This window comes from Elephas maximus, chromosome 1 (genome assembly GCF_024166365.1).
Source record: "Elephas maximus indicus isolate mEleMax1 chromosome 1, mEleMax1 primary haplotype, whole genome shotgun sequence".
Classification (NCBI taxonomy): Eukaryota; Metazoa; Chordata; class Mammalia; order Proboscidea; family Elephantidae; genus Elephas; species Elephas maximus.
The window spans coordinates 207,174,672-207,188,808 of record NC_064819.1 but is presented as its reverse complement, the minus strand read 5'-3'; positions in this window follow the sequence as shown (position 1 = coordinate 207,188,808).

Below are 14,137 nucleotides of genomic sequence, written 5' to 3'. Positions count from 1 at the left end.
CCAGTAATGATAGTTCAATTTAATTGGCCACTTGGTGATCCGTGGTTAGGCATTCACTTTTGACCAGAGCCAAAGACCAAAGCAAGAAGTTTTTCTCCAAAAGATAATAGTTACTTGTTGAAAAGGGCATAAAACTCATTCTCAAAGGCCCTAGGTGCTTACACTGTGATTGTCCTCCGTGAGCTAGACACAAGTTTATGTGGCATCCTGATCTACCATACACACACTGAACACTATCCCCTAGCTTATATGCACCAAATATTATAATATTTCCACTGAGGTGGACCAGGTAGGCAGTCTTGATTTGAGGTCCACTCAAAGCTGGCTTTCAGTAAATAAGTTGTGCTAGCACACCCACATTTGATAAATGTTTCCTCAAAACCCAAAAGGGCTCACAGAACACTGTTGATCATAGAGTTTCCAAGGAGCACCTGGTGGATCCCAGCTGCCGACTCTGGTTAGCAGGCATAGCTCTTAACCACTACACCACCAGGGTTTCTTTCTTAGTGGTAGCAAATGCAAAGCACATCAATCTGTTTTTCACATTGGACAGGATATCCCAACATGCCTCAGATTATTACCTAAATACTCATTGATGCAAAAAGCAGAATTTTTATGTGGATTATCTTCTACCCTCTGGCATGTGGTGTCTTAACAAGGCTTATATTATACCTGCAACTTCCTGATTAATAGGAGCATTAGCATCTTTCCATCAGTGTAGTGGGCCAGAGTGATGTCTTTGTAATAGTGAAATGATCGCTGTCCCCTCACACTGAATCATGACAAATACCTGGACGTTTGACATAGATCTAAAGCAAGGTCATGAAAGTATACTGTAGAGTCTAACTCCCAGAATGGAGGCATGGGGAGGGTGGAGAAAATTATTTAAAAAAAAAAAAAATCATTTACAACTTCTAGAAATTGCCCTGAGGGTGTACAGCAAATGGAGAAATGTTTATTCAAGAAAATCTCAATCTCAGGAAGAACAGCCAACAGTCTCTCGTATTTGAGCACACCCCTCCCTCATTCCAAACTCCATTTTGCAGAAACTACTCCTGGAGCTCTAATCCTGGCAGATGATTCTAAGGTGACCGGCTCCTTCTCCCCAAAGGTCACAGTTTGGGCTATCGGTTCACCTTGGGAGGGGCAGACTACTGGGGTTTTTATTCTCCCTCAAGCACTTTGTTGCAGAAGCTGTATTTGAGGCAGAGAAACAAGGCTCCTTTCCTTCAGTACCTAGCTCCTATCCCCCATTTATAGGGCCATACTTGCTTCCAAGCTGTACCCCAGACACAGTAGTCAGAGAATATTGGGCCCTGATCACTTCCCTCTCAGCTCACTAGTAGGGTAGAGATTCCATGCCAGAAGGGTTAAGTGATGAAGGCTAGGGCCCATTACCCACCCAGTGCCAGACTGTAGAGCAGGAATGTCATTCTCAGGAGAATGTGCCTCTGTCCCCGCTTCCACATCTTATGCAATGATACAGATGTTCTGCAGAGGCCTGACTGGTGGGCTTTAAGAACAAAGACTTCTTCAGATCTCCTTAAGAGAACTGACTTTATTTGGAACAGAGAGTGGACAATTCCATGACTAAAAGCATTTTTGGAAACAATGGAGATCATGGTGGAGAACAATTAAGAGGTCTCTCATAGCTATATGATATTTGTTGTTAGGTGCTGTCCAGACAGTTCCGACCCATAGGGACCCTATCTATAAACAACAGAATGAAAAATTGCCTGGTCGTGCACCATCCTCACAATCATTGCTATGTTTGAGCCCATTGTTGCTTCCACAGTGCCAGTCCATCTCATTGAGGGTCTTCCTTTCCTTCACCGACCCTCTAACGTATCAAGCATGATGTCCCCCAGGAACTTGTCCCTCCCGATAACATGTGCAAAAGCACATGAGACAGAGTGTCACCATGCTTTTTTCCAAGGATCACTCCAGCTGTACTTCTTCCAAGACAGATTTGCTTGTTCTTCTGGCAGTCCATGGTATATTCAATATTCTTCACCAACACCATAATTCAAAGACAACAATTCTTCTTCAGCCTTCCTTATTCCTTTGTCCAGATTTCTCTTGCACCATGGCTTGGGTCAGGCAGACCTTAGTTCTCAAAGTGTCATCTTTGCTTTTTAACACTTCAAAGAGGTCTTTTGCAGCTCATTAGCCTAATGCAATATGTTGTTTGGTTTCTTGACTGCAGCTTCCATGAGCGTTGATTGTGGATCCAAGTAAAATGACATCTTTGACAACTTCAATCTTTTCTCCGTTTATTCATGATGTTGCTTATTGGTCCAGTTGTGAGGATTTTTATTTTCTTTATGTTGAGGTACAATCCATACTGAAAGCTATAGTCTTTGATCATCATCAGTAAGTGCTTCAAGTCATCCTCACTTTCAGTAAGCAAGGTGTCATCTGCATAATGCAGGTTGTTAATGAGTCTTCCTCCAATCTTGATGTTCTTTTTCATATAGTCCAGCTTCTTGAACTATTTGCTCAGCATACAGATTAAATAAGTATGGTGAAAGAACACAGCCTTGACACACACCTTTCCTGGTTTTAAACCATGCAGTATCTGGTTTTAAACCACACAGTATCCCCTTGGAAACCCTGGTGGCATAGTGGTTAAGTGCTATGGCTGCTAACCACAGGGTCAGCAGTTCGAATCCACCAGGCCCTCCTTGGAAACTCTATGGGGCAGTTCTACTCTGTCCTATAGGGTTGCTATGAGTCAGAATGGACTCGACAGCAATGGGTTTGGTTTGTGGTTTTAGTATCCCCTTGTTCTGGTCTAATGACTGCCTCCTGGCCTATTTATAGGTTCCTCATGAGCACAATTAAGGGTTCTGGGATTCTCATTCTTCACAATGTTATCCATAATTTGTTATATTCCACACAGTCGAATATGTTTGTATCAATAAAACACAGGTAAAGATCTTGCTTTCAGCCAAGATTCATTTGACATCAGCAATGACATTCCTCCCTTCATATCCTCTCCTGAATCTGGCTTGAATCTCAGGCAGTTCCCTGTCAATGGACTGCTGCAATCATTTTTTAATTATCTTTAGGAAAATTTTACTAGCGTGTGATATTAATGATATTGTTAGATAATTTCCACATTCCGTTGGATTGCCTTTCTTTGGAATGGATACAAATATGGATCTCTTCCAGTCGATTGACCAGGTACCTGTCTTCCAGATTTTTTGGCATAGATGAGTGAGCACCTCCAGTGTTGCATTCATTTGGTGAAACATCTCACTTGGTAGTTTGTTAACTCCTGGATCCTTGTTTTCTACCAATGCCTTCAGTGCAACTTGGACTTCTTCCTTCTTGATCATATGCTACCTCCTGAAATGGCAGAACATCAACATTTCTTTTTGGTGTAGTGACTCTGTGTATTATTTCCATCTTCTTTTGATGCTTCTGGCATTATTCAATATTTTGCCTACAGAATTCTTCAGTATTCGGACTCAAGGCTTGAATTTTTTCCTCAGTTCTTTCAACTTTTTTTTTTTCAGTTCTTTTGGTTTTCTAACTCCAGGTCTTTGCACATGTCTTTTTAATACTTTGTCTTCTCAAGCTGCCTTTTGAAATCTTCTGTTCAGCTCTTTTGCTCCAGCATTTCTTCCATTCTCTTAGCTACTCTACCTTCAAGAGCAAGTTTCAGAGCCTCTTCTGACATCCATTTTGGTCTTTTCTTTCTTTCTAATGACCTCTGTCTTTCTTCGTGTATGATGTCCTTGATGCCATTCTGTAACTTGTCTGGTCTTCAGTAATTAGTGTTCAATGCATCAAATCTATTCTTGAGACGGTCTTCAAATCATCAAAACCCATCTGCCTTTTCTACAAAAATTGGCAAGCTGATTTTAAAATTCGTATGGAAATTCCAGGGACCCAGAATAGCCACAACAATCTTGAAAAGAAAAATAAATTTGGAAAAGGCACAAAGATATTAAATGGTCGAGGTACACTGCAAAGCCAGGTTATCTGGCTCAAAGGAGTATGCTCCTAACCATTTAAAAATACCATTTTTCTAGGAAATGTTCACTACATATTCATCATCAGTGTCAATGAGTGAATAAAATAATGAATATACAGCAAAAAGCAAATGAGGAGATCCAGAAATCATTTAGTTGATTTCTTTTAAAAACAAACGCCATAGATTATTTGGGGTTAAGATGCATACCTCTGCTTTAGGGCCTGGACTATTTAGTCAATGATTTGGCTAATCTATTATGCATGTAAATCAGAAAATAACTAAAACTCTTCTCATTTTGTGCTTCTCAAATGCAGAACATGGTCAAGCCTCCTTCACAGGAACACTTTCCTCACAAAGGTACAGGGAAACTAGCTGCCTCCCAAGACTTACTTCCCTTTCCGGGATGTATTTAGATTCTTGCACTTTTCCATAATTATTTGTAATTCTTGAATGGAACACTATGAAAGAGAATAAAACTGCCATCTCTGAGACTTGATATCCTTTCAAATTGATATGACTACTTATAGGGATACTAATTAGATTGGTATAAAACTGATGGCAATGCCAACGAGCATAAGTATTGATACTTAACAGCATCGAATAGAAGAAACTAATGAGTCAGAATAACTCCCAGAGTAGAATATACAGAGCTATTAAAAAACTTATTCATGTAAATGAGGGGCTGATTAGTTTAAGCCATCGTTAGGCTGTTTGGAATGATCCACTTACATTTAACCAAATTGTCATTTTTTTGTAATACGTGGAATATTTTTATACTTAATTTTAAAAATAGTTTAATTTTCTACCTAAAATTATGTCACGTTTTATAAGTAGAAAATGATCCATGTAATGTAAAATTTTCTAGACCTCCGCTAAAAGAAAAAAGTTTCATTTTATTAGGCCTGTAAGCCAGATGTTCTTGGCTGCTTTAAGCATTCTAAGTTATGTTTCTTCACAGAAGCTTAATACCAGGAAGAACAATCAAGTGATTCACAAGGTCGGAGTTTCAGTTAGTGATAGCCTTAAATGTAAAGCAGTCAGTTTGTTTATTGGGAAAAAACAGAGCTTAAAATACCTAAATTAAAAATTAAAACATACGAGTAGATGTTAGGAAAACAAGGAGAAGAAAGCAAATCTGGGAATAAAATTCCACTTGGTATCTTTAACTGTTCTCAAAACGTGCTTTCTAAACAACCACAAGTTTAAATCCTTTTACTCAACCTGTCTTTTAGTTATTGCAACCAAGGAATGAAAAGTCTATTTTTAAGTTACCTACATTTTCAACAAACATATTGGATAAGTGGATGATTCACTAATATTCAAAAAGGTTCAAAATGCTGTTTAAAATGAAATATTAAATCAATAAACCAGTGGTTAGACTCTTATTACATTAAGTAGTCATTCCGACAGATTTTCTTTTCACTGACTGGAAGCTTTGGCAATGTAGTAAATACTAACATTAACTTCTAAGTACGTGTTTACATTTTACTCTCTGTTAGTTCTAAAGACTTGAAGTGCAAATTTTAAAAACTGTGTATGTAACTTTTTTTTTTAAGTTTATTTAGGTAGAAAATTCAGCAATACAGAAATCTTTTTTTCTCCAAAAATTCTAGAGAAAACCACCAACATTTTGGCAGACATTTTTCCAAACCTCTGTGTACACAATATATATAGAATATTTAAAAAGAACCATTTTATATAAGTCATTTCATAACCTGTTTTATTACTGTTCAGAAATATTATTTTCTAATTTTTTTTTTTTGCTGGTTATAAAAATTCAATTGATTTTTGGATACGGATCTTATAATCCCATGCTAACAAACTTGTTAATTCTTATACTTGTCTATAGATTTTGTATTTTTTTTCCATATACAATTCCATGAATAATGACAATTTTGCCTTTTCCTTGCTAATCTTTAAACCTTTAAAAAAAAAAAAATCTTTTCTTATTAGCCATTTAGGAACATGGGCTCAATGTTGAATAGAAATGGTTATATCCATCATCATTCTATTGTTCCTGATTTTAAATGCTTGACACAGTGGTTAAGGGCTAAGGCTGCTAACCAAGAGGCTGGCAGTTTGAATCCACCAGCCAATCCTTGGAAATCCTGTGGAGCAGTTCTACTCCATTCTATAGGGTCGCTACAAGTTGAAATTGACTCGATGGCAATTTTTTTTTTTTTTTTTTAAGTATTTTATCATCTACGTTGGAAACCCTGGTGGCGTAGTGGTTAAGTGCTATGGCTGCTAACCGAAGGGATGGCAGTTCAAATACACCAGGCGCTCCTTGGAAACTCTATGGGGCAGTTCTACTCTGTCCTACAGGGTCACTGTGAGTCTGAATCTACTCGACAGCAGTAGGTTTTGTCATCATCTACAATAACATTTGCTGTTTTTTTTTTTTTTTAATGTGACTTGGCATTGAATTTTATCAAGTGCTTTTTTCTGCATCTTTGGAAATGATCATATTGTTTTTATTCTTTAATCTGTCACTGTGTAATATTACATTTATTACAGGTTTTCTAATGTTAAATAGCTTTGCATTGTTGTAATATTCTTCACTTGGTCACAGTCAAATATTATAAAGTCAGGTTTTCTTAAAGTTAAAACAAATGATTTAATTCTATCACATAGATTTTTTTGCAAGCACAGGACAGCAACTAACTGAAGGCTTCAGTCTTTGAGAAAAAAAGCAATTGAGGTGAGCTCAGCGTTCACTCTGTCTTTCTTCCTAAGAGCATTTTCCAAGCTGTGGTCTATGAGAACAGAATTCTGCGGAGGATGATAATTTCACCAGGTAGAGGAAACAGCAGAATTCAGGGTGGTCAAGTGTTGTGAACTGAATTATGTCCCCCCAAAGTTTGTGTCAACTAGACTAAATCATGATTCCCAGGGTTGTATGATTGTCCAGCATTTTGTCATCTGATGTGATTTTCCTGTGTTGTAAATCCTAGCTCTGTGATGCTAATGAGGCAAGATTAGAAGCAGTTATGTTAATGAGGCAGGACTCAGTCAACAAAATTAGGTTGTATCTGGAGTCAATCTCTTTTCAGATGTAAAAGACATAATCAAGCAGGGAGAAAAGGGGACCTCATACCACCAAGAAGGTAGTGCCAGGAGCAGAGCACTTCCTTTGGACCTGGGGTCCCTACACTGAGAAGCTCCTAGACCAGGGGAAGATTGATGACAAGGACTTTCCTCCAGAGCCGACAGAGAAAGAAAGCCTTCCCCTGGAGCTGCCACAGTCTGAAATTAATCAAACGTGCAATCGAGATGCATTGATAATTACTGGTGATTGGAACTGGAAAGTTGGAAACAGAGAAAAAGGATAGGTAGTTGGAAAATATGACCTTGGTGATAGAAACTATGCCAGAGATCAAATGATAGAATTCTGCAAGACCAATGACTTCTTCATTGCAAATACCTTTTTAAACAACATAAACAGTGACTATACACATGGACTTTGCTGAATCAAAAACACAGGAATCAAATTGAGTACATCTGTGGAAAGAGTGGAAAAGCTCAATATCATCAGTCAGAAAGGAATAGACCATCAATTGGTCATACGCAAGTTCAAGTTGAAGCTGAAGAAAATTAAAACAAGTCCACAAGAGCAAAAATGTGACCTTGAGTATATCCCACCTGAATTTGGAGACCATCTCAAGAATAGATTTGATGCATTGAACACTAATGACGAAGACCAGATCGGCTGTGGGACAACATCAAGGACATCATACCTGAAGAAAAAAAAAAGACCATTAAAAAGCCAGGAGACAAAGAATAGAAGAAAATGGATGTCAGAAGAGACTCTAAACTTACTCTTGAATGTAGAGTACCTAGAGCTAATGGAAGAAATGATAAGGGAAAAGAGTTGAACAGAGGCAGCTTGAGAGGAAAAAGTAAAGCATTATAATGAAATGTGCAAAGACCTGGAGTTAGAAAACCAAAAGGCAAGAACACACCGAGCATTTCTCAAACTGAAAGAACTGAAGAAAAATTCAAGCCTCGAGTTGTAATTTTGAAGGATCCTATGGCCAAAATATTGAATGACACAGGGAGCATCAAAAGCAAGTGGCAGGAATACCCAGAGTCACTGTACCAAAGAATTGGTCGATGTTCAACCATTTCAGGAGATAGCATATCATCAAGAACCAAAGGAAGAAGTCCAAGATGCAATGATGGCACTGTTGAAAAACGAGGCTCCTGGAATTGATGAATATCCATTGAGATGTTCTAACAAACTTATTCAGTTCTGGAGGCGCTCAACCTTCTATGCCCAGAAAACTGGAAGACATCTTCCTGGGCAACTCACTAGAAGGGATCCATATTTGTACTCATTCCAAAGAAAGGTGATCCAACAGAACGTGGAAATTATCAAACAATATCGGTAACATCATACCCCAAGTACAATTTTTCTGAAGATCATTCAAAAGTGGTTACAGCAGTATATTGACAGGAAACTGCCAGAAATTCAAGGTGGATTCAGGAGAGGACATGGAAGGAGGAATATCATTGCGGATGTCAGATGGATCTTGGCTGAAAGCAGAGAATACCAGAAATATGTTTACCTGTGTTTTATTGGCTATGCAAAGACATTTGACTGTGTGTATTCTGACAAATTGTGGATAACATTGTGAACAATGGGAACTCCAGAACACTTAATTGTGTTCATGAAGAACCTGTACATAGACCAAGAGGCAGTTGTTTGAACAGAGCAAGGGGATACCGCATGGTTTAAAATCAAGAAAGATGTGTCTCAGTGCTGTATCCTTTCAGTATACTTATTCAGTCTGTATGCTGAGTAAATAATCTGAGAGGCTGGACTACATAAAGAAGAATGTGGCTTCAGGATTGGTGAAAGACTCGTGAACAACCTGCAATATGCAGATGACACAAACTTGCTTGCTGACAGTAAAGAGGACTTGAAGCCCTTACTGATGAAGATCAAAGACTACAGCCTTCAGTATGGATCACACCTCAACATAAAGAAAACAAAAATCTTCACAATTAGATCAATAAACAACATCAAGATAAATCGAGAAAAGAGTGATGTGAAGAATTTCATTTTACTTTGATCCACTATCAATGCCTGGGGAAGCAGCAGTCAAGAAATCAAACCACGCACTGCCTTGAGCAAATCTGCTGCAAAAGACCTCTTTGAAGTGTTAAAAAGCAAAGATGTCACTTTGAGGACCTAAGGTGCACCTGACCCAAGCCATGATATTTTCATTCACCTCATAGGCTTGGGTACACTGGATAATGAATAAGGAATACCGAAGAATTGTTGCCGTTCAGTTATTGTGTTGGCTAAGAATATTTGTTCCTTGGAATCAAGGATGGTGAGTGCTCCTCTAATATACTTCGGACATGTTATCAGGAGGAACCAGTCCCTGGAGAAGGACATCATGCTTGGTAAAGTAGAGGGTCAGGAAAAGAGAGGAAGACCTTCAATGAGATGGGTTGAAACAGTGGCTGCAACAATGTGCTCAGGCATAAGAATGATGATGATTTGGGACCAGACAACATTTCATTCTGTTGTACATAGGGTTTCTATGAGTCAGAACTGGCTGGATGGTGCCTAACAACAACAACAACAGGCTTTCCAAGGCTGTAATCTTTACAGAAGCAGACTGCCACATCTTTCTCCTGGAGTCAGAAGCAGCTGGTGAGTTGGAACCACGGAACTTCCAGTGAGCAGCAGAGCGCTTAACCACAATGGCACCAGGGCTTCCTATCTGGGAACTAGGGATTGTGTTTTAAGTAGGGATGCAATGGCTAGGATGGATTGGGGTCAGATTGTGAAGACATTTGGACTTGCTCTGTAGTGAGAAAACAATGGAGATTACAAAAGAGGCTTGTAAGCCTGGGTATGACATGACCTTATTTGTGTTTTATAATGGACTTTGAGGGTAGTGTGGGATGGTGTGAAATAGGATTCTGTGCTTGAAGAAGGAAAATCTAAATAGCAAATGGGTTCTCAGGAGAAGCAAAACCAGTAAATGTATATATATATATATAAAACCAAACCCAAACCCAGTGCCATCAAGTCAATTCCGGCTCATTGAGACCCTATAGGACAGAGTAGAACTGCCCCATAGAGTTTCCAAGGAGCGCCTGGCAGATTCGAACTGCCGACCCTTTGGTTAGCAGCTGTAGCACTCAACCACTACGCCACCAGGGTTTCCATATATATACATATATATGTATGTATATATGTATGTATATATATATGTATATATATATATATATATATATATAGTGACCCCGTGTATAACAGCATGAAACACTGCCCCATCCTGTGCTATCCTCACAATGGTTGTTATGCTTGAGTCCATTGTCGCAACCACTGTGTCAATCCATTTCATTGAGGGACTTCCTCTTTTTTGCTGATCCTCTACTTTGCCAAGCATATGTCCTTCTCCAGGTACTGGTGCCTCCTGATAACATGTTCAAGGTATGTGAGACAAGTCTTGCCATTCTTGCTTCCAAGGAGCATTCTGGCTGTACTTCTTCCAAGACAGACTTGTTTGTTCATCTGGCATTCCAGGGTATATATTCAATATTCTTTGCAACACCCTAATTCAAATGCATCAATTCTACTTGGGTCTTCTTTATTGGTTGTCCAGCTTTCACATGCATATGAGGTGATTGAAAACACCATGGCTTGCCTTAGTCATTAAAGTGATATCTTTGCTTTTTAACACTTTGAAGAGGTCTTTTGCAGCAGATTTGCCCAATGCTATGCGTTGTTTGATTTCTTGACTGCTGTTTTCATAGATGTGCGTTGTGGATCCAAGTAAAATGAAATTCTTGACGATTTCAATTTTTTTCAGTTTATTATGAGGTTTATTGGTCTAATTGTGAGGACTTTTTTCTTTATGTTAAGTTATAATCCATACTGAAGGCTGTAGTCTTTGCATTTCATCAGTAAGTGCTTCAAGTCCTCTTCATTTTCAGCAAGCAACGTTGTGTCATCTGTCTATTACAGGCTGTTAATGAGTGCTCCTCTAATCCTGATCCCATGTTCTTTTTCATCTAGTCCAGCTTTTCAGATTACTTGCTCAGTATACAGGTAGAATAAGCATGGTGAAAGGATGCAACCCTGATACATATCTCTCCTGATTTTAAGCCACACAGTATCCCCTTGTTATGTTCAAATGACTGCTTTTTGGTCCATGTATAAGTTCTGCATGAGAACCATCAAGTGTTCTGGAATTCCCGTTCTTTGTAATGTTATTCGTAATACATATATATATATATATAATACATAAATTTAGATACAGTGTGATGGTTAAGATTGTGTATCAACTTGGCTAGGCCATGTTTCTCAGTGTTTTGGCAGCTAAATAATGTTGTGATCACTTTCCTGTTGAAATTTGATATGTGATCTCCCCCACGATAGAATTTGCTGACTGGTACTGGCAGGGCCAGGGCCTGTGGTGGCTCACCACCCCCTTAGCCTTAATCTCTCTGCCTTCTGCCACTTATTTCCTTCCTGCTTGCCTTGCCAAGGTTTCTGGCTGTTCTGGATCCAGCAGCTGTCTCTTGTCTGACCTGTGGTTCTTGGAACTTGAGCCAGCAACTTACCCGTCCATCTTGGAATTCGTCATCTTCACAGCCTGCGAGCAAGAGTCCTGCTTCCCGACCTACTGATCTTGTGTTCACCAGCTCCTGCAGGTATATGAATCAAGAGAAACCTTGTGATCTTGCCTGCCGACCTTGGGATTCCTCGGCCTTCACAGCCTGTGAGTGGGAGCCCTGCTCTCTGACCTGCCAATCATGGGTTCCCCAGCTTCTGCAGCTTCGTGAATTGGGAAAGGCCTCTATCCTGATCCATGGACTTGGGATTTTCCAACCTCTACAACTGCGTGAGCTGTTTCCTTGAAATAAATCTCTCTATGTATGTATTTATATGCTTTACTGGTTTTGCTCCTCTAGAGAACCCAGCCTAAGACATATAGATATTAGATAAATATATATAGGAGAGGGAGATTTATAGCAAGGAAATGGCTTACTCGGTTGCAGAGGCTAGAAAACCCCAAGTCGTGGGTCTGGCTGGACACTTCTCCTGACTCACCTAGTTGAAGGAGTTGAAGAATCTAAGATCAGCAGGTAAGCTGAGAAGCCACTGGATGACAGCCTGCAGAGGCTGACAAATCCCAAAAGTGGCAGGTAAGCTGCTAACTTAAGTCCCAAGGATTGGAAGTCAAATGAGTAGGAGCCAGGTGCAGGATCCAGAGTAACCAAAAGCCCACAAGCCTTGCCAAAAAGTCCACATATATTGAATGCAGGCCACATCCCTGAGGAAACGCCCTTTCAACTGATCGGCTGCTCATAGCAGATCTCATCATGGAGGTGATTGTTTTATATCAGATCTCATTATGGAGGTGATTACATAGCTGCCAAACTACATCGCAACTGCCAAACCACTGAGAATCATGACTCAGCCAAGTTGACACACAACCTTAACCATCACAGGGGGCATAAAAACTGTCTCCAAAAGGTTAAAGAAGGAGTTAGACTTACCTGCATGGATCCAGAGGAAAGAACTGGAGTCAGTGAGTGAGAGCTCCATAGAGGCAGATTTCAGCTTAGCATGGTGAAGGCATTTCTAGTAGTCAGAACTGACTGACCAGGCGAAGGCTCTGCAGGACAGTGGTGTGGAGATTCCTAGGTGTAATCCGACAATTCCCTCATCCAGGATGTCACCCAGAAGATTCACAGATAAAGTAGACAATTGCACTGGATAACCACTTCCTACTCAGAGGTCCCAATATTCACCCTCAAGCGTTTATTACTTGCCAGGACACAGAAACTTTTAGTGGGAATGCTTCTGAGATTATAATCTTAACCAGTATAACATTTTAAACACAGCTTTTTAGGAATACAAAAATTTAATGAGCCATGAACACCTGTACATTGTTCAACTGCTCCCATTCTGATGGATAGTTTTATTTTCTACTAAATTAAGCCAATTACTTTTTCTTTAAAAAATTTCAGTTGCCTGTACTAGCGTTTAGTATTCGTTCTTTCTGTTAACATACTAAAAGATGGAGATTGAATGTAATAGCTTGCTTTCACTAAATTATAACTTCAATCGTATATTGGGTGTAATGAAATCTCACAACTATTTGCAATCAAATGATTTGTTGATTCTAATACCTAAAACCCCTCCTTCTCTGTTGGCAACCAATTTTCCATCTTGGGAATGGGAGGGGAGATGAGTTGTGAAGCCATGACTGCTGGTTTTATGCCTTTCTCTGAAAGCTTTCTTTAGAGAGTTGTTTGGTAGCCTAATGGAATAGGCCATGTGTGACAGATACTAGGAGAAATAGCCTCAGGGCAAAAGTGTGCTTTCCATGCTAGTGGACGGTTTTCACAGCACTCTCCAGGGCTGAGATAATCAGCATTGTGAGAGCAGGAACCTTAGCTTATACATCTTCATATCCCTCCCAGCTCCCACCATAGCCCCTGATGCCTAGTAGGCAGAAAATATGTTTACTGCCTGAATGAGTGACTTAGTGAATATGAATAAACGAATGGATGGATGACAGCATACAGATGGTACTGACGAAGGGTTATGGATTGAATTGTGTCCTCCCAAAATATGTGTTGTAAATCCTAACCTGTATGCCTGTGGTTATAATTCCATTTGGGAATGAGTTGTCTTTGTTATGTTAACGAGGCAGGATTAATGTAGGGTGTGTTTTGAGTCAATCTCTTTTGAGATATAAAAGAGATTAAGCAAGCAAGTGAAAAAGCAGAAATGGGGAAAGAGAGACGCCAAGCCACATGAAGACTGCCCGGGAGCAGAAGCTCTGAAGGGACAAGGACCTTCCCCCACAGCCAACAGAGAGAAAAAACCTTCCCCTAGAACCAGTGCCTTGAATTCGGACTTCTAGGCTCCTAAACTGTGAGAGAACAGATTTCTGTTTGTTGGAGCCATCTACTTGTGGTATTTCTGTTATAGCAGCACTAGATAACTAAGACAAGAAGACTCTGCTTTATGCTTTAAAGGCTTGTCATGGTTCAGCAACAATTCCAAAGCTAAATTTCTGCCCCTCATCAGACCAACTCCCCTCTGCTGAGCTTGATGATCGTGGTGCCTGTGGGTAGAATGTATTCTGGGGGAGATGATAGCTGCCTGATATGAGA